The sequence below is a fragment of the Zalophus californianus genome, chromosome X (assembly GCF_009762305.2).
Source record: "Zalophus californianus isolate mZalCal1 chromosome X, mZalCal1.pri.v2, whole genome shotgun sequence".
Taxonomy (NCBI): Eukaryota; Metazoa; Chordata; class Mammalia; order Carnivora; family Otariidae; genus Zalophus; species Zalophus californianus.
In genome coordinates, this window is record NC_045612.1 from 75586786 (window position 1) to 75612246 (window position 25461).

A 25461-nucleotide genomic window follows, 5' to 3' on the forward strand; every position below is an offset into this window, starting at 1 on the left:
ATGTATTTATGGTCTTCTCCCATTTTTTTTTTTTTTTTGTGTGTGTGGTTAACTTCTAATTTCATAGCATTGTGGTCAGAAAGGATGCTTGGTATGATTTTGATCTTGAATTTGTCGAGGTTTGTTTTGTGGCCTATTATGTGATCTTCTGCTCACTTTAAATCTGCAAATGTTGGGGCTCCTGGGTGGCTCAGTCAGTTAGGCATTTGCCTTCAGCTCAGGTCTTGATCCAAGGGTCCTAGGATCAAGCCCTACGTTGGGCTCTCTGCTCAGCAAGGAGCCTGTTTCTCCCTCTCACTCTGCTGCTCCCCCTGCTTGTGCTCTCTCTTAATCTCTCTCTGTCAAATAAATAAATAAAATAAAATAAAAATAAAGAAATCTGCAGGTGACTTTAGGTCTAAAATGGGTCTCTTGTAGCATATAGATAGATGGGTCTTTTTTTAAATCCATTCTGTCACCCTATGTTTTTTGATGAGAATGTTTTGTCCATTTATACTCAAAGTAATTATTGATAGTATTTATTGCCATTGTATTTTCTGTTTTGGGGTTGTTTATAAGAATTTTTTTTTCTGATCTTTTCTTATCTTTCTCTTTTACATGTTTTGCTGACTTTCCTTAGTGATGTATTTGGATTTCTTTCTCTTTATTCTTTGTGTATGTATTGGTGGTTTTTAAAATTTAAATTCAATTAGCCAACTTTTGGTACATCACTAGTTTCAGAGGTAGAGTTCTATTAGTGGTTTTTGATATATATTTACCTTATGTTTGTATATAAACTCTTTTGCATATAACAGTCTTTAGTAAGTTAATGGTTGTTTACATTTGAACCCATTCTTTTCTCCTCTCCTCTCCATGTTTTAAGGATATGTTATCACATTTTATATCCTTGACTGATTTTTTTTACAGAAATATTCATGTTTACTCCTCTTGTGTTTCTTATGTCTATGCTGTCATTTTTGGTCTCTCCTTTCCACTGAAAGGGTCCCCTTTACTATTTCTTGCAGTGCTGGTTTAGCGGTCATAATCCTTTTAATTTTTGTTTCTCTGGAAAACTCCTTATCTCTCCTTTTATTCTTAATGATAGTCTTGCTGTATAGAGTATTCTTGTCTTCAGATTTTTCCCTTTCAGCACTTTCAATATATAATGCCTCTCCCTTCTGACTTGGGAAGTCTCTGTTGAGAAATCTCCAGCTAGCCTTATGCATTTTCCCTTGTAATTTAAGGACTTCTTTTGACTTTCTGCTTTTAAATTTTTTCTTTACTACTATATTTTGCCAATTTAATTATGTGTCTTGTTGTGGGCCTGATTTTGTTGATTTTTTTGAGGGGGTTCTCTGTACCTTCTGGATCTGGATATTTGTTTCTATCCCCAGATTAAGGATGTTTTCAGCTATAATTTCTTCAAATAAATTTTCTGCACCCTTTTCTCTTCTTCTTCTTATGGGACTCCTATAATATGAATGTTATTACGTTTGATGGAGTCATTGATTTACCTAAATCCATTCTCATTTTGCATAATTATTTTCTCTCTCTTTTGTTTAGCTTGATTACTTCCCATTACTCTGATTTCTAGGTCACTAATTCCTTCCTCTGCTTCTTCCTTCCTGCTCTTCATTCCATCAAGCATGTTTCATTTCATTTATTTCATTTATTGAGCTCTTTATCTTTACTATGTTATTCTTTCTCTCTGTGTTAAAGGTCCCCCTCATGTCCACCACTCTTTTCTCACATCCAGTGAGTATCCTTATGTTCATTGGTTTAAATTCTCTATCTTTCATGTTACTTGCTTTGCTTAGTCTCTGGCTGTGACCTTGTCCTGTTCTTTCATTTGTGATAAATTTTTGTCTTTCCATTTTTTTCTGCCTGTTCGGTCTGTTTCTTTGTCTTAAAGTCAGCTGTGTCTTCTCCTCTTGAAAGTAGTGACTTTATGAAGAAGGGGTCCTGGAGTGGCCTGCAGTGCAGTGTCCCCTGTTCATCAGAACCTGGCACTTCATTAGAGTATCCTATGTGTGTTGCTTATCCCATTCTGTTTTGTCTGAGTCACTTGTCCTTTCAGTGCCATCATCTGCACTGACTCCCTGCCTGTTGTGGCCTGTGGTTGCTCTCTATGGTGTTAGTGGGACCCAGGGAGGCCAGCTCTGAGGGAGTGTGTCCACTGGGGAACTTGGGAGTGGGACCAGGGTGTTAGCAAAATTTGTGCTGGGCCAATAGTCTTATGCTAGATCCCCTGAATCACTGTGGCAGTTGGAGTCTGTATGCTGGAGCAGCCAGAGGTGTGAGGTTATGCAGAGCAGGCAGCAATGTACATAAGCCCCATTTTAGAATTGAAGAAACAGTGTGCAGAAAGTTTAAGCAACTTCCCTATGACAACATAGCAGAATTGGAAAGAAAACCTATTTAATTTTGTCCAGATGCTTGTTTAATCTAGAATTTTAGAAACTTATCTAAGCAAATATATATATATATATATATATATACACACACACACACATACATATATATATATATATTTTGCATGACACCTATCAAGTGTATATAACATAGTTTTGGTAATGTTGAGCTCAATGGTTTGAGGGCCCTTCCAGCTCTAAGAATTCCAAGAATGGCAACTAAATTGGAAGATAAAGAACATCAGACCTTGTCATAACCCTTATTATACCAAAACTGCCTTGTGACCTTGGATAAGTCATTACCCCTCTTTAGTCCTCAGAGTTTCCATCTATATAAAAACAACTAAATGCATTTTGAAAGCCATTATACTCTGAGATTCATAGCATGTAACTGAGAATTGTTATCTGGAAGGAAAACAGTTAAGCAATTTGGACTTGATGAGTAATATTTCATTGTATTTATATACCATATCTTCTTTATTCATTCATCAGTCAATGGACACTTGGGCTTTTTCCATAATTTAGCTATTTGATAATGCTGCTATAAACATCAGGGTGCATGTATCCCTTCAAATCAGTACTTTTGTATCCTTTGGGTAAATATCTAGTAGTACAATTGCTCGATTGTAGGGTAGTTCTATTTTAAACTTTTTGAGGAATCCCCATATTGTTTTCTAGAGTGGCTGTACTAGTTTGCATTCCCACCAACAGTGTAAAAATGTTCCCCTTTCTCTGCATTATTGCCAACACCTGTTGTTTTTTGTGTTGTTAATTTTAGCCATTCTGCCAGGTGTGGGGTGATATCTCATTGTAGTTTTCATTTGTACTTCCCTGAGGAATATTACTCAGCCATAATAAAAGAATGAAATCTTGCCATTTGCAATGATGTGGATGGAGCTAGAGAGTATTATGCTAAGTGAAATAGGTCAGTCAGAGAAAGACAAATACCATATGATTTCACTCATATGTGAAACATGTGAAACAAAACAGATGAACATAGGGGGAAAAAAAGAGAGGCAAACCAGAAAACAGACTTTTAACTATAGAGAACAAACAGGGATATTGGAGGGGAGGTGGGGGGGGATGAGTTAAATGGGTGATGGGTATTAAAGAGGCCACTTGTTGTGATGAGCATTGGGTGTTGTATGTAAGTTATAAGTCACTAAATTCTACACCTGAAACTAATATTGCACTGTATGTTAACTAACTAGAATTTAAATTAAAAACTTGAAAGAAAAAGCAATTTGGACTTGGGAAACTACTATGGATATCACAAATGAAAGATTACCTTTCACTCTTGGATTAATTCCTATACCCCATCCTCCAACTTCCCCAAACTAGCCTGTGATTGTGAATAAAAATTGATGAAAATAAGAGCGGCACTAATACAGCTCTTATCTTGGATCCCAACTCAGTCACTTAATAGCTAGATTATTTTTGTTAAACCACTTAACTTCTCAGAGCCTTTGTTTCTTCTTCTGCAATATAAAGATGATAATTTCCCAGGAACACTAGGATATATAATTTCTCAGCATGTGGCTCTATGCCCATCTAAAATTTAGGGTTTCTTTTCTTAGAGGAAGTAGAGGGAAATGGAGATTGTTGGACAACTAGAAGACTCTGCCAATGTCCACTCCGTTCACACTCACATAGAATATATTCAACTCATCCTCAAGAGAGACAACGTGAAGTTTCATACAGTTACTCCATCCATCTGAAAGTCCAGAATCTCTAAATAGCTTGTAGTTGTCCCCTTCAACCTCAGATATGGCTCCCCATGATCCAGTAACTTGTAAACTAAATGATAAGTTACCTGTCCCTTGCCCATACCCTAAAAACATTGGTGAAATAGTAACAAAATAATCACAATAAAATGTCTTCTTTAGGAAAACAAAGATGAGAAATTCACAGTAGATGCTCATCTGTAACAATCTTGCTGGGCAGGAATTGCAAAATCTCTCCTCTGAGAGTGTAGTTACTTCCTTGGTTTCTCTTCTTTGAGAGAAATTCTTCTTTCTCCATTGGCACTGACTTTGCCCTCTGCCAAGTTTTTCTTTGCCTTTGAACCTCCATGGCCACAACAAAATGACTGAAACAACATTAGAAACTGGGTCTTCCATACTTTTCTAGTGCGTGTCCGTGTACCTATGTTGAACTCACTGCCCCAGAATTTTGAATCTGATAAACAACTAGATATAAGAAGTAAGTTTCTAGGTGGCCAGGGAAGTCTTTAATAGCATAGTGAGAATCTTGCTCTTAATGCCTACTAAGTTCAGCAGGACCTTGAGTACCCAAAACGGCCAGAATAAACAAAAATAGCATCAAGGGTATCTTATGACAGAGGCAAGAGATGCCTGTACTCTTACATAGTTATCAATTTATACCACAAAACTGACTACATCAGTACCCTACTTCATAAATTTTCCTGTTGAATATCAGGCTGAATTCTGTATTCTTTAGCTTGTTTCTCAAGGCTTTTATAATCTGTTCTCTCAATTTTCCTACCGCTTAAAAGCTACCTCCACCCCTGCCCATGTTATCCTATGTGCCAGCCATGCTTTACTATTCAATGTTCTCTAAATTTGCCATATTTTTGCTCATGCTATTCTTTCTACCTAAAATGTCTTTTTCCACTTTATATTCCTAACAAGCGCCTACTATCCTACCAGAGCCAACTGAAATGTCAATCCCTCTGGGAAATATTCCATGGCTCTTCCATTCTGATTTGGCACTACTACTTCTAGTTCTTGACTGGAGTGCATTTGGTAAATGCCTGTTTGCACATCTGTATCTCCCAAAGGATGTGTGCCCCTTGTTTTCATGAACTGTATCTTATGCATTTATGGACATCTGACTCTTTTTTTTTCTTATGCATTTATGTATTTCTTCATGCATGTCAGGTGTTAAGAAAATGTTTCAAAAAAAGAAAGGAAGAAAAAGAGGAAGGAAAGAAATTGTAAAATTTCCGCAAGGGAAAAATAAACTCACTTTGCAATGCCATTTACTAACTGTCATACCTTGGGCACACTGCTTAACTGGATGACTGGATTCTTGTCTCAACTCTATTTTTTACTGGGTGTAGGGCAAAAAAATTACCTCATTGGGTCTTTATTTATTCACCTATAAAAGGGAAAGTCGGCAAGCAAGATAGTGTCAAAGATCCTTTCTTAAGATTTGAAGCCTCTTTATTTCAAGAAACACTTCTTCAGTTTTTGTTCTATTCAAGACATTTTTTTAGGTGTGAGGATACATAATTGAATCAGGCAAAATTTCTGTCCTGGAGATTGTGCCTCAGTTTCCCCATCTGTAAAATGAATGATTTAGGCACATGACCTTTAAAGGCTTTTTCAACTTGAAGAGTGCAATGATTCTGTGCATGTAAACTGATCTGCTATGTGAACTTAGGTGGATAGTTTTTCTTCTTCAAGCATGAGTTTTCTAATCTGTAAAATTAGATGGTTGGACAAGATGATCTCTAAGGGCCCTGTGAGTTCTGATATTCTTTGGTAATAAAGTTCTTATGGTAGATGTGCACCCATAATGCTTTGCTCCTAGTCTTCCTGGGAATCCCTGTTTTCCATTACTAGAGCCTTTTATGGGTGAATGTGTGGTCAAGGAGAGGGACTCAGGGCTGAGAAAAAACCTCACAGCTGTCTAAACTGGTATTTTTGACCTCCCCTAACAGACACACATGCGTGCACACACACACACACACACACACACACACACACACACACTCACTGCCCCACTACCTTGTGTGTATTAGAGTAAGTCTGCCCTCAGAGTATGGGCAGGAATATCTGGGCAGCTGTGCCCATCTGGAAGCCAGATTCTAAGTGAGTGCCCAGCTACAGAAAGCAGGATTAATTAATAATAAAATTAATAAATCAAAGGAAGTTTTTTCTTGCTGATCAAGTATATATTCATTCCCATTTTCTCTCCCTCTCTTACTCCTCTCTCTCTGTCACTACCTCATGCTTTTTCCCTTAAAAAATATTTCCAGATTCAAGGACATGAGGGATGGTGACTGGGAGGTTACCCCATTGGTTAGCCAATGGTTTCTCCTTTTAGAGTGTGACAGAGATTGGGTGGGGCTTTCTTTTTGCCCTATCAGGCCTTGAGGTTCAGGCAGCCTGGTTCTCCTACTCCTGTAGGCAAAGGCTCCTGAATGGCTTTTTCTCTAGAAAGCTTATCCTGATCACTGGCCAAGGAGACTGTGACTCCAGTGGCAAGATGACCAGGAGTGGAACAAGGGAGTAGCTGAGCAAAACTGACCTGAGCAGGAGGAGTTGACATAAGCAAACATTGGCTGATAGTGGGAATTCAACTAAGGCAGTAATAAACCATGGAGCCACAACACCACACCATGTTCCAGCGTGAAGTGGCTTGTGGTGAGCACTGTGGAGACCATGAGGAACACTGGATTGTGAACCAGCAGACCTGGGTTCAAAAACCATCTCCGGTCATGCTCAAGCTGTGTGAATTTAGGCAAGTCATTTCAGCTGTCTGAATCTCAGTTTGGATTTTAATTTTTGTTTTTACGCAGGAGGTTGGTATTAATAACATTTTTAACAAGGAGTCTAATATAAATCAAGAATATGGATTGGCAAAAATTTTAAAGAACAGATAGTAAATAGTTTAGGTGTTGTGAAGCATATGACTTTTGTAGCAGCTACTCAATTATTCCCTTATAGCATGAAAGCAGCCAAAGACAATATGTAAAATAATGGGCATGTCTGTGTACCAACATAACCTTACTTATAAAAACAAGTAGAGTGGGCCATATTTGGCCCACATACCATAGTTTGCAGATCCCCAGTCAAGGTGAAGTGGTTTCCAGAAAACAAATTTCACTTTATTATATTTCAGAACAGAGGAGGTGATATTACTCTCTATTCTATACTGCCCAGCAGGTGTTCTGTTTCCAGCTCTGGTCCTCATTCTTCAAAAATGATACAGAAAAAGTAGATTGGGTACAGAAGAGAGGTCAGTAGAATGAAGTAGAGGAAAGATCCCTGGTTCTGTGTAAAATCATTGAATGAACTGGAGCTTGGGTCTTGTGATAAGGGCAGAAAGAAAGGACAGAGTCTGTGTGGTACCAAGGAACTAAAATCCATGGGTAGAAGCTGCAAAGGGAAAGAGTTCATTCCACACAAAGAAGACTTTTGCAAGTTGTCTACTCATAAGTACCTGCAACTGGAAATGTGCAAGCAGGGCTTGAAAGACCAGTTGGGTGGAGTTGCTTAAAAGGAATCAGGATGGGGATTCAATCAGCTGACTTTGGAGGTTTGGTCAATTCTTGAGCTTCCGTTTTTCCTTCCCTGCCCACTGGATCAAAGACATGGATGTGCCTTGTGAAGTTGATTTTCTTCATTTATCTAACATCTCATCAGCACTAGTTGGGGCCAGGTGCTATGCTAAGCTACTGAGACACAAAGGTGCAAATTCAGCAAAGAGTACCATAAAATAATTACCCAAATTTTAAAGAAGATTACCGGTTCCTGCAGAAATTGAAAGGGGATGGAAAACTATGAGCCAGCAGCAAGACTTTAGCTCTCTCTTTTCAGGTTAAGTATAAGAGAGGTAGAACACAGGTGGCATATAGCTTATTTGGACTGATCCTACGCAAGCTGAAGTGATAGAACTTTACAGACAAAAGAATCGGTTGAATAGAAGAAGAAAATCAGCAACAAGTTTTCTTATTTATAACAATTCACTTCACTTCCAATCCCTGGAAGCACAATGAGACATACTTCTCCAGGGGAAGAGTTAATCTTTAGTCTTCTAGGGGTCCCAGCTCAGTTTGATCTCAGTGGAAGTTCCTTCAAGTTTCCCAGTCTGTCCCAATTTCATTATATCCAATGTTTCTAGAATATGGAGTAAGGGTGATCAGTTCTCTGGGATCCAGACATCACAGCCATCAAATCTTATTTCTTGAATTTCTCTTGCCTCCTAGAGTTATATTGTCATAGACTGAGTGTGTAAGATATTTAAACTGTCCCCAAAAGCATCAAGTGGAGCCTCTCCTTGGAAGCCTCATTTGCTTTCTATGTACCATGCTTTCAAATCTCTGAAAGACGCAGCATGTTTGAGAATATGGGTTTTAAAAGTCTATAGCTTTGGCTTAAAATTCTGATCAAACTAATAATGTGAATCTTAGGCAAGTCATGTTTACTCTCTAAACTTTTGTTTCTTTCCATGTAAAATAAAAGTAACAATAACTCATATGTTTATTGTAAAGATTTTAATACTACATCCAACAACCTAGTATAGTGCCTGACATATATTTTAAAATTAAATCAATGATATCTCTTATTATCAAAAACGTGCATGTTCACTGCAGTCAGTCCTCTGGGTTTTAGTTCTAACATTGGTATTTACTTGTTGTGTAACTTTGAGCAAGTCAGCTCATTAACTGGGAGTTCAGTTTTATCATTGAGACATTGACAGTGGTGAGTTTCTTAGGGTGTAAGAAAAATAAATGAGATAAGTATATTTAATATACCTCTCACATTGTATGGCATATAGTGGGTGTTTAATAAATGGGAATACCTATGCTAATTGTTATGAAACTTATTCAGTCCCCTGCTCACTGTACTGGCCCTCCATGAGTTTCATAATAAGCTGGGTGGAGTGACTGCATTCTCTTACTCCCACAAGATGGCAGTGTGATGCTCTACTAAACTAAGTTGGGTTACAGTGAGGTCAGAGCATCCCTGGAACTTCTGGGAGACAGAAAAGAGCCTGGCACCCCATGAAAGCCTGCTGACCAGAGCATGACCCTATCCTTGGCCCATTCTTATGTACTCATTACTCCTTCCTTTAACACTTCTTATGCTGCCCCCTTCACCAGCAACTGGCATAAGTTACAAGTTCTTGGGGGGTGGATTTGGGAATGGGGCAGAAGAAAGAGGGAACATTTGTGAGTACCTATGCCACTCATCTGTTGATGAGCATTTGACTGGGAATAAACATGTGACTGGGAGTCAAGGACCCTGGTTTCAAGTCTGATTTTCCACTAACTTATTCTATGATCCAGGACAAGCCCCCCTCCCCCCTTTTTAAAATCTCTACCTGTAAAATGGTATCTTCTGGCTCAGGACACCTCTGGCTCTGACATTCTAAGAATCTTAGAGCTGGACTCATAGGAAAACAACATAGAATTAAAATATCTGGTGTTTTGGGGGGTTACTTCCAGAGAAAAATTGTAAAGGTATCTGATATTCGAATAGGTCTGTGAATCTTTTATATGATCCTGGGGTCAGGGGGAATAGACTTAATAATGTCCTTAAAATGCTGAGATCTATAATTCAAGCTGTTGAAAACATTTCAGTTTGAAAAGACTGATAAGCATCCTGGGAAACCTGGGGCTGACCAGGCCTAGCCCTAGATGAGGAGAGGCAAGGATAAGCCAGTAGCTGGCAAGATTCCCCATCATTCCAGAACAGTGTTTTGTGAAAGTGACCTGGACTTTTGCCCTAGAATGGTATCTGACTTTTATTTAACCCCATTAAATTTAGATCTAAATCTCAGGAGCTTCATTTCCTAGCTGTGTGATCTGGGGATTGGTTAGAAACCCTTTGAGAACTATAAATGGAAGCAAGTAAAATTGCCATCCTAACATTTTAAGTCATCTTGGGGAGCCTGGGGGCTCAGTCAGTTAAGTGTCTGCCTTCAGCTCAGGTCATGATCCTTGGGTCCTGAGATTGAGCCCTATGTTGGGATCCCCACTTAGTGCAGAGCCTGTTTGTCTCTCTGCCCCTCCCACTGCTCATGCTCTCTCTCACTTTCTCTCTCTCTCTCAAATAAATGAAAAATAAAATCTTTAAAATAGACTTTAAGCCATCTTAACACTGGTAGTTTTTAAATCTTATGGATCACAGGTCCCTTTGAGAGTTGAGAGTTTAGGGAGAGTCTTGTTCCCTAAAAAGAAGTTGACTCACAAAAAAGTGTTTCACCATTTACTCCAGTTTAAGTCTCCTGCCTTAAAGGACAAGAGAGCAACTGAATGTGTAAATTTACCTTAAAAAATATGTCCATTAGAAAGTGTCATACAGATTGGGGTGGGAAAGGGCCTGTTATAGAAACAAAAAGACACAAATGCTGCCATGGGAATTGAATGGGGAAAGGACACACAGGCCTCCAAATTTTACATATTTTGGTTTGGTTTGCAAAACTATCTTAATTTTGGCCATAACTATTTCAGAAATATTTCATATTCACAGAACTTCAGCTCTGATTCCATATTCAGTGGGAAAATTTATGACTACACATTAACCATCTGTCATTTTGAGAGAATTTACCCAGGGACACTTGGAATCCCCAAATCTGAAGACATTACTAATTGAGATGCAAATGCTTAGTACAAAACTGTGATTACTCACCATTGTGTGATATGTGTCCACACTCTAGTCATGCTATCTATATTTTTCTAATTCTTAACCAGCAGTTTTGTATGATACAACTACATCCTCATCACCATTCTGAAATATAGAACTTAATATTTTTGTTTTACAATTACCTTCTTCCACTGTGAGCATTCACAAAGCACTTTCATATCCTTTGACCTCTATTCAACCTCATGACAAGCTTCAAATCAGTACAAGTATTATGTCCCAAGATTTTATATGCTCCTCCTTAGTCTGCAGTACAGATCACAAGGTGTCAGCTTCTATCACATGTGAACCTGTGTTCTCCTGTTTGCTTCAAACACAGTAAAAGGATAAAGGGATCCTTTTCAAAATCAATCTTCTTACTCCCCAGAGCCTCTTTTTGAGGGCCAGGATTCTCCTCACAAACATTCACAGAATCACAGATAAGAGGGACTCAGGAATCATATCTCAGTGGTTATTAACCAAGACTGTATGTCAATGTCTCCTGAAATAGGATGAGGGGTGGGCACTGACACAATCCCTCCACCCACTGCCTTCTACCACCTACTCCCACCATAAGCAGAGCCTGGATCAGAAGGGCTTTTTTCCCTACAAGCCTTACCAGGAAAGCCAGAGGTAAGTAGCAAGAAGGACCCTGCCACAGTGAGCACCTCACTTGGAGAACACTATCCATCTCCCGCAGGCACAGGTTTCCTATAAAACAAGGGTGCAGGGCTAGGAATTCTTTGTTCCTGGACTTCCTGATCTTGAGACTCCTTTTTCCCAAATATTGATATCAAAAAACCCTGCCTGGGAAAATGTATTCCATCACCTTGTACATCAACAATAGCACCATATAGAGAGAGACCAACACCAAAACAACACCACAAAGACTCTGAAAATTAAGCTGCCATCAAAACCACAGGCAGAAAAGTTAGGCCAGGATCTACATGCTAAACATAAACAGGGTGACTGCCTGCTAAAACAAAATATTTAAATAAGATTAGGAGTCTTCTAAAATAATAGTCAAGTGTCTAGTATATAATAAAAAATGCCCATTGGGAGGAGTAGGGGACCTCATTTCAACTGGCCCCCTGAATTTAGCAGGATATCTACCAAACCATTTTGAACACCCACAAAATCAGCCTAAGGTGTAAGAATATATATCTGGGTCTCTACAAGCAGAAAAGCAACTGCTTTTTGCAAGGTAGGATATGCATAGTTGTGAATCTGCAGGGGGATATTGGAAGATAAACAGAACAGGGAGGAAGCCTCCATAAGCTGGCTCCTGGAAAGTGATGGAGCACAAAATTGGAACCCTTAGAAATCTGCTCTAGTGAGAGACATCCCTCTCTGAAAGGGGCTCTAGAAATGAAAAGGCAAAATTCTAGGTAGAATATTGTCATCTCAGAATAGGAGGAACCAAAGAACAAAAGGGGGTGCCTGAACTTGTAGAGTGCCTGAGCAGTGGAACCAGGAAGCCCAGGAAGGGACTCTCAGTGAGCCCAGGAAGGGACTCTCAGCTCAGATCACCATAAACCGTGAGCCAGGCCAGTCAATAATTGGGCTATTCTTGAGCAACCTGAAAAAATCTGGAACATGCACCCAAGACCGGACAAAAACTCGCAAGGTGGTAGAAGCCAGGAAAGGACATTAGAGCAGCACCCAGCCATGATCCAGGAGCTTTGGGTGCACATGCGAAGCCACGGCCACTTGAGATTTTAGAATCACAAAGGACAGTGGCACTCTCAGGCCCCTGAGACTACCTCTGAGAGAGTTGTTGTGGGTGTACATCACAGGAAGCTGCTGGTTTTGGTGGCGAATACAGAAGTGGAGACTCTTTGTCCTGGAGGGTTTATTAAAGTGACCAGAACTATTGGGACTTCATCAAGATAAAAAGCTTTTGCACAGCAAAGGAAACAGTCAAAAAAACCAAAAGACAACTGACAGAATGGGAGAAGATATTTGCAAATGACATATCAGATAAAGGGCTAGTATCCAAAATCTATAAAGAACTTATCAAACTCAACACCCAAAGAACAAATAATCCAATCAAGAAATGGGCAGAAGACATGAACAGACATTTTTCCAAAGAAGACATCCAAATGGCCAACAGACACATGAAAAAGCGCTCAACATCACTCAGCATCAGGGAAATACAAATTAAAACTTCAATGAAATACTACCTTACACCAGTCAGAATGGCTAAAATTAACAAGTCAGGAAACGACAGATATTGGCAAGGATGCAGAGAAAGGGGAAACCTCTTACACTGTTGGTGGGAATGCAAGCTGGTGCAGCCACTCTGGAAAACAGTATGGAGGTTCCTCAAATAGTTGAAAATAGAGCTACCCTATGATCCAGCAATTGCACTACTGGGTATTTACCCCAAAGATACAAATGTAGTGATCCGAAGGGGCACCTGCACCCCGATGTTTATAGCAGCAATGTCCACAATAGTCAAACTATAGAAAGAGCCAAGATGTCCATCAACAGATGAATGGATAAAGAAGATGTGGTATATATATACAATGGAATATTATGCAGCCATCAAAAAACCGAAATCTTGCCATTTGCAACAACATGGATGGAACTAGAGGGTATTATGCTAAGCAAAATAAGTCAATCAGAGAAAGACACTTATCATCTGATCTCACTGATATGAGGAATTTCAGAAATAAGACAGAGGATCATAGGAGAAGGGAAGGAAAAATGAAACAAGATGAAACCAGAGAGGGAGACAAACCATAAGAGACTCTTAATCTCAGGAAACAAACTGACGGTTGTTGGAGTGGAGGGTGGTGGGAGGGATGGGGTGGCTGGGTGATGGACATTGGGGAGGGCATGTGCTATGGTGAGTGCTGTGAATTGTGTAAAACTGATGAATCACAGACCTATACCCTTGAAACAAATAATATATTATATGTCAATAAAAATAAAAATAAATAAATAAATAAAATAAAGAGACCAGACTGCATATTTTCTGCTCTGGGCCAGAGGATTGGGTGCAGCAATTTTTGTTCTTATCCTTGGAAGAAAAGAGTCTGCAGATAACAAAAGCCACACAGAAGAGCGGATTCCACTGAGCCCATCCCCCTGACAGGGGGTGGGGCAACTCCACACAGGGAGGGTTACCTGAGAAACAGCACAGGAGACCCCTCCTCCAGAAGACAGGCTGGAAGAACAGCTGGACAATAATCCTATGGATCCCATAAGACTATAAAATCCCAATGCTAGAGGAAAATAGTATATTGAGCTCCAGGTGTGGCTACACAACTTGTTTATTTTTCAGATAAAATTCTCCTTTTCTTTTTTTTTCTTTTTCTTATGCTTTTTCTCTGTTTCTATTTTTTACCTTTTCCTCATTTCAAGCAGATGTTTATTATGTCAACTTATATTTCATAGTCACTTTTTAACTTCTGTTTTTCACACCTACATTTTTTATAAATATATGCTTTATTTTAGTCCCTTTTTCACTCTGTTCAATTTTATATATATATACACAAACACATAAGTTTTACTTTCCTTGTAATTCTGAGGTGTGGTGTCCTCTAACACACAGACAAAAATGCACGCAGGAACAACAGAAACACTGTGCTTCATTCACACTGAATTATTATAGTCCTCATACTCCCCATTTTCTTAATTTTAATTTTTAATAATATTCTTGTGTTTCATTTTGGCCTTGATTTTTGGTGGTGGTTTCTGACCACTCCAGATTTTGCTAGGGTGCATCTTACTTGGGGTATGGTTGATATTTTGGACTCTGCTCATTCACTCAAACATCCCTCGACAGAATGACTAGGAGGAGGAACTCTCAACAAAAAAAGAAACAGAGACAATGTCCTCTGCCACAGAACTGATGGATATGAATATAAGCAAGATATCAGAGAGAGAATTCAGGATAGCAATCATAAAGTCAATAGCTAGGCTTGAAAAAGCATTTGTGAAAATATAGAATCCTTAAGAGCAGAAATGAAATCTAATCAGGTCAAAATAAAAAATGCTATGAATGAGATGCAGTCTAAACTGGATACTCTAACAGCCAGGGTAAATGAGGCGAAAGAGAGAATAAGTGATCTAGAAGATAAGCTGATGGAAAGAAAGGAAGTTGAGGAAAACAGAGATAGGCTGCTAGTAGACTATGAAAAAAAGAATTAGAGAGATTAGAGATGCCCTGAAATGTTCCACTGTCAGAATTATTGGGATCCCCGAGGGGTAGAGAGAGAGAGAGGGCTGGAAGGTATATTTGAGCACATCATAGCTGAGAATTTCCCTAATCTGGGGAAGGAAACAAGCATTCAAGTCCAAGAGGCAGAGATGACCCCTCCCACAATCAATAAAAATAGATCAACAACCCTACATACAAAATGAAGCTTGCAAATTTTACAGCCAAAGAAACTATCCTGAGAGTAGCCAAGGAGAGGAGGTTCCTTACACATGGATGGAAGAATATCAGAATAACATAAGACCTGTCCACAGGAACCTGGCAAGCCAGAAAGGGCTGGCAACATATATTCAGGGTAGTAAATGAAAAGAACCTAAGGTGAAGAATACTTTGTCTAGCAAGGCTGTCATTCAGAATGGATGGAGAGCTTTCAGGACAGGCAGAAACTGAAAGAATATGTAATCACCAAGCCACCCTGCAAGAAATATTATGGGGTATCCTGTAAACAAAGAGAGACCCCAAGAGTCACATAGAACAGAAAGAAACAGAGACAACTACAGAAACAGGGAATTTACAGGCAATACAACAGCACTAAATTCATATCTTTCAATAGTTACTCTGAATGTAAATGGGCTGAATGCTCCCATGAAAAGATACTGGGTTTCAGATTGTATAAAAATGCAGGACCCATCTATATACTGTCTACAGGAGATTCATTTTGACCCTAAAGACACCTCCAGTTTGAAAATGAGGGGATGGAGAACGATTTACCACACTAATGAGCCTCAAAAGAAAGCTGGGTTAGCAATCCTCATATTACACAAATTAGTTTTTAAACCAAAGACCATAGGAAGAGATGTAGAGGGATACTGTATCATACTTAAGGGGTATATCCAACAAGAAGATCTAACAATTGTAAATATCTATGCCCCCCAATAAACCAATTAATAACTAAAATAAAGAAACATATGGATAATAACACATTACAGTAGAAGACCTCAACACTCCACTCACAACCATGGACAGATCATCTAAGCAGGAGATCAACAAAGAAACAAGAGCTTTGAATGACACATTGGACAAGAAGGACTTTGTAGATATATACAGAACATTCCATTTTAAAACAACAGAATACCCATTCTTCTAGAATGCACATGGAACTTTCTCTAGAATAGACCAACTAGGTCACAAATCAGGTCTCAGTCTATACCAGAAGACTGAGATTTTTCCATGCATATTTTCAGACCACAATTCTTTGAAAATGGAACTCAACAGCAAGAAGAAATTTGGAAGGAACTCAAACACTTGAAAATTAAAGAGCATCCTGCTAAAGAATGATTGGGACAGCCAGGGAATTAAGAAAGAACTTAAACAATTCGTTGAAACCAATGAGAATGAAAACACATTGTTTCAAAAATTAAGCCATACTGCAAAGGCAGTCTAAGAAGGAAATACATAGCCATCCAAGCCTCTCTCAAAAAATTAGAAAAATCCCAAATGCACAAGCTAATATTATACCTAAAGAGCCTGGAAAGAAAAAAAAAAAAAAAAAAACAGCAAATAAAGCCTAAACCGAACAGAAGAAGAGAAATAAGAAAGATTAGAGCAGAAATCAATGAGATAGAAACCAGAAAAACAGTAGAACAGATCAACGAAACTTGAAGCTGGTTCTTTGAAAGAATTACTAAGACCAGTAAACCTCTGACCAGACTTATCCAAAAGAGAAATGACCCAAATTAATAAAATCATGAATAAAAGGGGAGAGATCATAGCCAATACCAAGGAAACAGAAGCAATCATTACAACTTATTACCAACAGCCATATGGCAACAAATTAGGCAATCTGGAAGAAATGGACACATTCCTGGAAACATAAACTACCAAGATGGAAACAGGAAGAAATAGACAATCTGAACAGACTAATAGCCAGCAAGGACATTGAAACAGTAGTCAAAAATCTCCCAAAAAATAAGACTCCAGGGTCAGATGGCTTCCCAGGGGAATTTTACCAAAAACTTAAAGAAGAAATCATACATATTTTACTGAAGCTGTTCCAAAAAATAGAAATGGAAGGAAACCTTCCAAATTCATTCTATGAGGTCAGGATTACCTTGATCCCAAAACCAAAGACCCCATCAAAAAGGAGAATAATAGACCACTATCCCTGATGCACGTGGATGCCAAAATATTCACCAAGATCCTAGCCAATAGGATCCAACAGTACATTAAAAGGGTTATTCACGAGGACCAGGTGGGATTTATTCTTGGCATGCAAGGGTGGTTCAAAATTCGCAAATCAATCAACGTGATAAAGCACATTAATAAAAGAAAAGACAAGAATCATACGATCCTCTCAATTGATGCAGAAAAATCATCTGACAAAATAACACACCCTTTCCTGATTAAAATGCTTTAAAGCACAGGGGTAGAGGGAACATACCTCAATATTATAAGAGCTATCTATGAAAAGCCCACAACAAATATTATTCTCAATGGGGAAAAACAGAGCTTTTCCCTTAAAATCAAGAACATGGCAGGGATGTCCACTCTCACCATTATCATTCAACATAGTACTAGAAGTCCTAGCCTCAGGAATCAGAAAACAAAAAGAAATAAAAAGCAGTGAAATTGGCAAAGAAGAAGTCAAACTCTTCCTCTTCACAAATGATATGATACTTTATGAGGAAAACACAAAAGACTCCACCCCCAAATTACTAGAACTCATACAGCAATTCAGTAATGTGGCAGGATAAAAAACAAATCAGTGCACAAAAATCAGTTGCTTACTTATACACTAACAATGTAACTGTAGAAAGAGAAATTAAAGAATTGATTCCATTTACAATAGGACCAAAACCCATAAGATACCTGGGAATAAACTTATACAAAGAGATAAAGGAGCTATACTCTAGAAACTATGGAACACTTATGAAAGAAATTGAGGAAGACATAAAGAGACGGGAAAACACTTCATGCTTATGTATTGGAAGAATAAACATTGTTAAAATGTCTATGTGCCCAGAACAATTTACACTTTCAAAGCAATCCTTAACAAAGCACCATTGACATTTTTCACAGAGCTGGAACAAAAATCCTAAAATTTGTATGGAACCAGAAAAGACCCCGAACCACTAGGGGAATGTTGAAAAAGAAAACCAAAGCTCAGTGCATCACGATGCCTGACTTCAAGCTATATTATAAAGTTGTGATCATCAAGACAGTATGGTATTGGCACAAAAACAGACACATAGATCGATGAAACAGAATAGAGAGCCCAGAAATGGACCCTCAACTCTATGGTCAACTAATCTTCAACAAATCAGGAAAGAATATCCAATGGAAAAAAGACAGTCTCTTCAATAAATGGTGCTGGGAAAATTGGACAGCCACATTTAGAAGAATGAAGTTAGACCATTCTCTTATACCATACACAAAGATAAACCCTAAATGGATGAAAGACCTCAATGTGAGACAGGAATCCTCCACAATCCTAGAGGAGGACTTAGTCAGTAACTTCTTTGACATTGGCCACAACAACTTCTTTCAAGACACATCTCTAAAGGCAAGTGAAACAGCAGTGAAAATGAACTTTTGGGACTTCATCAAGGTAAAAAGCTTTTGCACAGAAAAGGAAACAGTCAACAAAACTATGAGGCAACCCACAGAATAGGAGAAGATATTTGCAAATGACATTATGGATGAAGGGATGGTATCCAAGATTTATAAAGAACTTATCAAACTTGACACCCAAAAACAAATCATCCAATCAAGAAATGGGCAGAAAACATGAACAGACACTTCTCCAAAGAAGACATCCAAATGGCTAACAGACACATGAAAAAATGCTCCACATCACTAGTCATCAGGGAATTACAAGTCAAAGCCACAATGAGATACCACCTTACACCAGTTAGAATGTCAAAAGTTAATAAGACAGGAAACAACAAATGTTGGCAAGGAGGTGGGGAAAGGGGAACCCTCTTACACTGTTGGTGGGAATGCAAGCTGGTACAGCCACTCTGGAAAACAGTATGGAGATTCCTCAAGACGTTAAAAATAGAGCTACCTTATGACCCAGCAATTGCACTGCTGTATTTAGCCCAAAAATACAGATGTAGTGACAAGAAGAGGCACATGCACCCCAATTTTCATGGCAGCAATGTCCACAATAGCCAAACTCTGGAAGGAGCCAAGGTGTCCTTCAACGGATGAATGGATAAAGAAAATGTGGTTCACATATATAATGGAATATTACTCAGCCAAGAGAAATGATCAATACGTACCACTTACATTGACATGAATGGAACTGGAGGGGATTATGCTAAAGAAAATAAGTTAAGCAGAGAAAGACAATTATCATATGGTTTCTCTTGTATGTGGAGCATAAGGAATAGTGCAGAGGACCACAGGGGAAGGGAAGGAAAATAAATGGGAAGAAATCAGAGAGGGAGGCAATCCATGAGAGCTCTGGACTCTGGGAAACAAACTGAGCGTTACAGAAGGGAGGGGAGTGGGGGGATGGGGTAACTGGGTGATTGGTATTAAGGAGGGCATATGATGTGATGAGCACTGGGTGTTATACACAACTAATGAATCATTGAACACTACCTCAAAACTAATGATGTAGTATCTGTTGCCTGACTGAATATAATACAAAATAACAAATAAAGAAAGAAAGAAGAAATTTTTAAAAATAGATATAAGCAAATGAAAATGTAAACACAACAGTCCAAGACCCTTGGGATGAAGCAAAATCAGTCCTGAGGGGGAAGTATACTGCAATACAGGCCTACCTCAAGAAGCAAGAAAATTCTCAAATACACTACCTAATCTTACACCTTAAGAAGCCAGAATGGGAACTGCAATTAAAACATAAAGCCAACAAAGGAAGAAAATAATAAAGATTGAGCAATAATAAATGATATAAAAATAAACAAACAAAACATTAGAACAGATCAGTGAAACTAAGAACTAGTTCTTCAAAAGAATTAATAAAATTGATAAGCCCTTAGCCAGATATACCAAAAAGTAAAGAGAAAAGACCCAAATAGTTTAAATCACAAATGAAAGAGGAGAGATCATAACTAACACCACAGAAATACAATTATAAGAAAATACTATGAAAATTAATATGCCAACAAACTAGACAATCTGGAATAAATGGACAAATTCCTAGAAATTGACTACCAAAACTGAAACAGGAAGAAATAGAAAATTTAAGCAGACACATAACCAGCAACAAAATTGAATCAGTAATCAAAAATCTCCCAATAAACCAAAGTTCTGATCCAGATGTCTTCCTAGAGGGAATTCTACTAGACATTTAAAGAAGAGTTAATACTTATTCTTCTCAAAGACACAAATGGAAGGAAAACTTCCAAACTCATTCTATGAATCCAGAATTAACTTGACTCCAAAACCAATGACCCCACTAAAAAGAAGAATCACAGGCCAATATCCCTGATGAACATGGTTGCAAAAATTCTCAACAAGATAGCAGAAAATTGAATCCTTATTAATGTGATCTATCACATTGATTAATTTTCGAATGTTGAACCACCCTTGCATCCTGGCAATAAATCCCACTTGGTCGTTGTGGATGATCCTTTTAATGTATTGTTGGATCCTATTATCTAGGATTTTGTTGAGGATTTTGGAATCCATATTCAATCAGGGATATCGGTCTGAAGTTCTCCTTTCTGAGGGGGTCTTTGCCCGCTTTGGGGATTAACTTTATGCTGGGCTCATAGAATGAGTTTAGAAGTTTTCCTTCTATTTCTATTTTCTGAAACAGCTTCAGTAGAATAGGTATTAATTCTTCTTTGAATGTTTGGTAGAATTCCCCAGGGAATCCCTCAGGCCCTGGGTTCTTGTTTTTTGGGAGGTTTTTGATCACTCCTTCAATCTCGTCACTGGTTATTGGCCTATTCAGGTCGTCAATTTCTTCCTGTTCCAGTCTCGGCAGCTTATAGGATTCCAGGAAGGCATCCATCTCATCAAGATTGCTCAGTTTATTGGCATATAGTTGTTGATAATAATTTCTAATAATTGTTTCTATTTCCTTGGTGTTAGTCATGATCTCTCCCCTTTCATTCATAATTTTATTAATTTGGGTCTTTTTCTTTTCTTTTGGATAAGTCTGGCCAGTGGTTTATCGATTTTATTAATTCTTTCAAAGAAAAAACTTCTAATTTCATTGATCTGCTCTACTGTGTTTCTGGTTTCTAATTCATTGATCTATGCTCTAATCTGAATTATTTCTCTTCTAATGCATGGCTTAAGCATTGTTTGTTGCTCTTTCTTTAGTTCTTTAAGGTGTAGACATAGTTGATGAATTCGGGATTTTTCTATTTTTTTGAGTGAGGCTTGGATGGCTATGTATTTCCCCCTTAGGACCGCCTTTACGGTATCCCATAAGTTTTGGACTGATGTGTTTTCATTCTCATTGATTTCCATGAATTCTTTAAGTTCTTCTTTCATTTCCTGGTTGACCCAAACATTCTTAAGCAGAGTGGTCTTTAGCTTCCAAGTGTTTGAAGTTCTGCCATTTTTTTTCTTGTGATTGAATTCCAGTTTTAAAGCATTGTGGTCTGAGAATATGCAGGGAATAATTTAAATCTTTTGGTATCGGTTGAGACCTGATTTGTGACCCAGTATGTGGTCTATTCTGGAGAAAATTCCATGTGCGCTCGAGGAGAATGAGTATTCTGTTGTTTTAGGGTGGAATGCTCTGTATATATCTATGAGGTCCATCTGGTCCAGTGTGTCATTCAAAGCTCTTGTTTCCTTGTTGATTTTCTGCTTAGATGATCTGTCCATTGCTGAGAGTGGAGTATTGAGGTTTCCTACAATTAACGTATTGTTATCAATATGACTCTTTATTTTGGTGAACAGTTGGCTTATGTAGATGGCTGCTCCCATGTTGAGGGCACAGACATTTACAATTGGTAGGTCTTCTTGTTGGGTGGACCCCTTAAGAGTGATATAGTGTACTTCTGTGTCTCTAACTACAGACTTTAGTTTAAAATCTAATTTGTGTGATATAAGAATTGCTACCCCGGCTTTCTTTTGAGGTCCACTGGCATGGAAGATGGATTTCCATTCCTTCACTTTCAGTCTGGATGTATCTTTAGGTTCAAAATGAGTCTCTTGTAGAGAGCATATGAATGGGTCCTGTCTTTTTATCCAATCTGCAACCCTGTGCCATTTTATGGGAACATTTAGGCCATTCACATTGAGAGTGATTATTGAAAGATATGAATTAATTGTCATCATGTTGCCTGTGAAGACGTTGTTTTTATAGATTGTCCCTGTAAATTTCTGTTGTATATCACTCTTGGGGTCTTTCTCCTTTTACAGAACCTCCCTTAATATTTCTTGCAGGGCCAGCTTAGTGGTCACATATTCTTTCAGTTTCTGCTGGTTTTGGAAGCTCTGCATCTCTCCATCCATTCTAAATGACAGCCTTGCCAGATAAAGTATTCTTGGCTGCATGTTCTTCTCATTTAGTACCCTGAATATGTCTTGCCAGGCCTTTCTGGCTTGCCAGGTCTCTGTGGATAGGTCTGACATTATTCTGATATTCCTCCCTCTGTACGTAAGGAATCTCTTCCCCCTAACTGCCCTTAAGATGTTTTCCTTGATTCTAAGATTTGCGAGTTTTACTATTACATGCTGGGGTGTTGGCCCGTTTTCCTTGATCTTGGGAGGGGTCCTCTCTGCCTCTAGGATGCGAATATTTGTTTCATTCCCCAGATTAGGGAAGTTCTCAGCTACGATTTCTTCAAGTACATCTTCTAGTCCTCTCGCTCTCTCCACTCCCTCCAGGATTCCAATTATTCTGACATTGGAAGGCTTCATGGTATCACTTATTTCTCTGATTCTATTTTCATGGATTCTGAGTTCTTCTTCCCTGGCCTCCTCTTTTCCCTTTTAATCTATTTAATTGTTATTAAATAGTTATTATTCATTCTTCTGTCTCACTTACCCTAGCTGTTAGATTATCTGTATTAGATTGGATCTCATTTGTAGCATTTTTAAGTTCTGCCAATTTAGCTTTCATTTCTGCCCTTAGAGACTCTATGTTGCCATTAATTGATTTCGCCCTCTAGCCATTGTCTTCACAATTGCTAGCCTGAATTCCATCTCCGACACCTTGGTTATATCTGCATCCATTTGTAAATCTGCAGCATAAGTCATAACCTTTCAGTGTTTTCTAATTTGGGGGTTCCTCCTCTAGTCATTCCATTGATGGATGGTTGAGCTAATGTATATAGTCCAAATTATTGACCAGAACCCAAGCAAGATGCACCTGTTTTCTAGGGACCTTAGGGTTGCTGGCCTCTTGTTTTTCAAGTCTGTCTTCTGGGGGAGGGGCCTGCCGTGCTGTTACTCAAGCAACCCTCTTTGGGCAGAGTTGCCCTGCCCCTCATGGCGGGGGATGGGCTCAGTGGGAATCAGTTTTTTGGGGCTTTTGTTCTCTGGTGGCTTTCCCTGGTGGCTTTCCATGTATCTTCTGAGTGTCAGAGCCAAAGAGACCATTTCCAACCCTTTGCCTTAGAGCAGAGAGATCACAGTCTGTTCTTCAGTGAGCTCTCTAGGCCAAACTGTCTTGGTTTCTGTCTGTGCTGATATAATCTGCAGTGTCCTGGGTTGTGCACCCCTCCACAATGCTCCCAGTCCTGCCTCCAGGTCAGGCAGATCTCTGCCCCTTGTGCTTCTAAAACCACCAGCTGCTCCCAGTTTGCACATGCAACCCCACCACTCTGGGTTTCCGTCCCAGGGGCTGCCCTAAAGTCCTTTCCCCACCACTACCGGTCTGCAAGTCTGTGCCCCATCCCCAGCACGCAAAGCTGTCGCTCACCGGTGGTGTAGGATCCCCAAGGCCAGGTTCCCTCTCACTGCCATTTATCCTCTGATATCCGCCTACTGAATCATGGCTCCCATTTTGTACCTTAAAACCAACTGCCCATGATATTCTGTTTGTAGAGATCCAGATCTATTTTCTTACATCTCAGGCTGATTTCGTGAGTGCTCAGATTGGTCTGGTAGATATCCAGCTCAATTCCGGGGACGAGTTGAAATAGGGTCCCCTAATCCTCCACCATCTTTTCTTCCCCCCAAACTTAGGGTTGTTGGAGAGGGGTGGTTGGGGAAAAGGGTTAAATGGGTGAAGGGTATTAAGGAGGGCACTTGTCATAATGAGCACTAGGTATTGTATGCAAGTGATGAATCACTGAATTCTACTCCAGAAACCCATATTGCACTGAAGTTAACTAAGCAAAATTTTCCCCCAAAAGGGGGAAAAAAAGAAAGTGGGATGAAAAATAGTATTAGAAGAAATAACGCATGAAAATTTCCCAAATTTGACTAAAGACACAGACTTACAAATGCAAGATAATGAGAGAACCCAAACATAAGAAACACAAATAAATCCATCATAAACTCCTGAAAACTAAAGAAAAAACAATTTTAAAGCACCTAGAGAGAAACGAGTCATTACCTGTATAGAAAAGCCAATATTAAAAACAGTGGATTTCTTATTTGAAATCATGGAGGCCAGAGAGAAATGAATAGCATTTTCAAGTGACGAAAGGGAAAAAAAAAAACCTCTCAGTCATAAATTCTATCCTTGAGGTATAAAATATAAACAAAGACTAACTCAGACAAAGAAAAATCAGAAGAATTTGACACTAGCAGACCTATTCTTAAAGACTGGCTAAAAGAAGTTCTGCAAACATAAAGGAGATTATTTTTTAAGAAAACAATCCTATAACATTGGGAAAAAAAGAAACAACAGAGAAAAAGCATGGATTTGGGTATAGGCAATATATTATTCTTTGCTTCATGAGTTTTTATATAATTGATGATTAGAGCAAAAATTACAACATCACCTGATACTCAACACAATGGTAATTAATAGTGGGTAAGCTTTCCAACATTACTCATAGTGGTAAAATATTAATATTTGTTAATACAGAAGTCTGGCATGATCTAGAACAATACTACATAAAGTGTTGACACGTAACAAAAAGGCAAAAATTAAAAAAAAGTTTAATCCACAGGAGAGGAAGCAAAGAGAAAGAAAAGAATGAAAAATAAAGGAAAGAAACAGGAAAAAGGTAAAAAAGGAAGTATTAATGTTCAAATACATCAATAATTCCCTTAAATGCAAATGGTCTAAGTAGACTAATCAAAAGATAGACTGGCAGAGTAAAATTTTAAAAATGACTCAAGTATGTTTACAGGAAACACACTTAAAAAAAGGCATAGGTAATTTGAACATAAAAGTATGAAATGAGTTATACCAAACAGACATTAGTCATAAAAAAACAGGGTTAGCTAAATTAATACCTAATAAAACCACTTCAAGGAAAGAAAATGACTAAAAACAAAGAAGAGCATTGTGTAATCTTAAAAAAATGGTAAAAGCATCACTTATCAGACAGATATAACAATAAAAAAATGTGTGCACACCAAACAACAGAGCCTTAAAATGAACAAACTGACATCTGATGTATTTGAAAAGAGA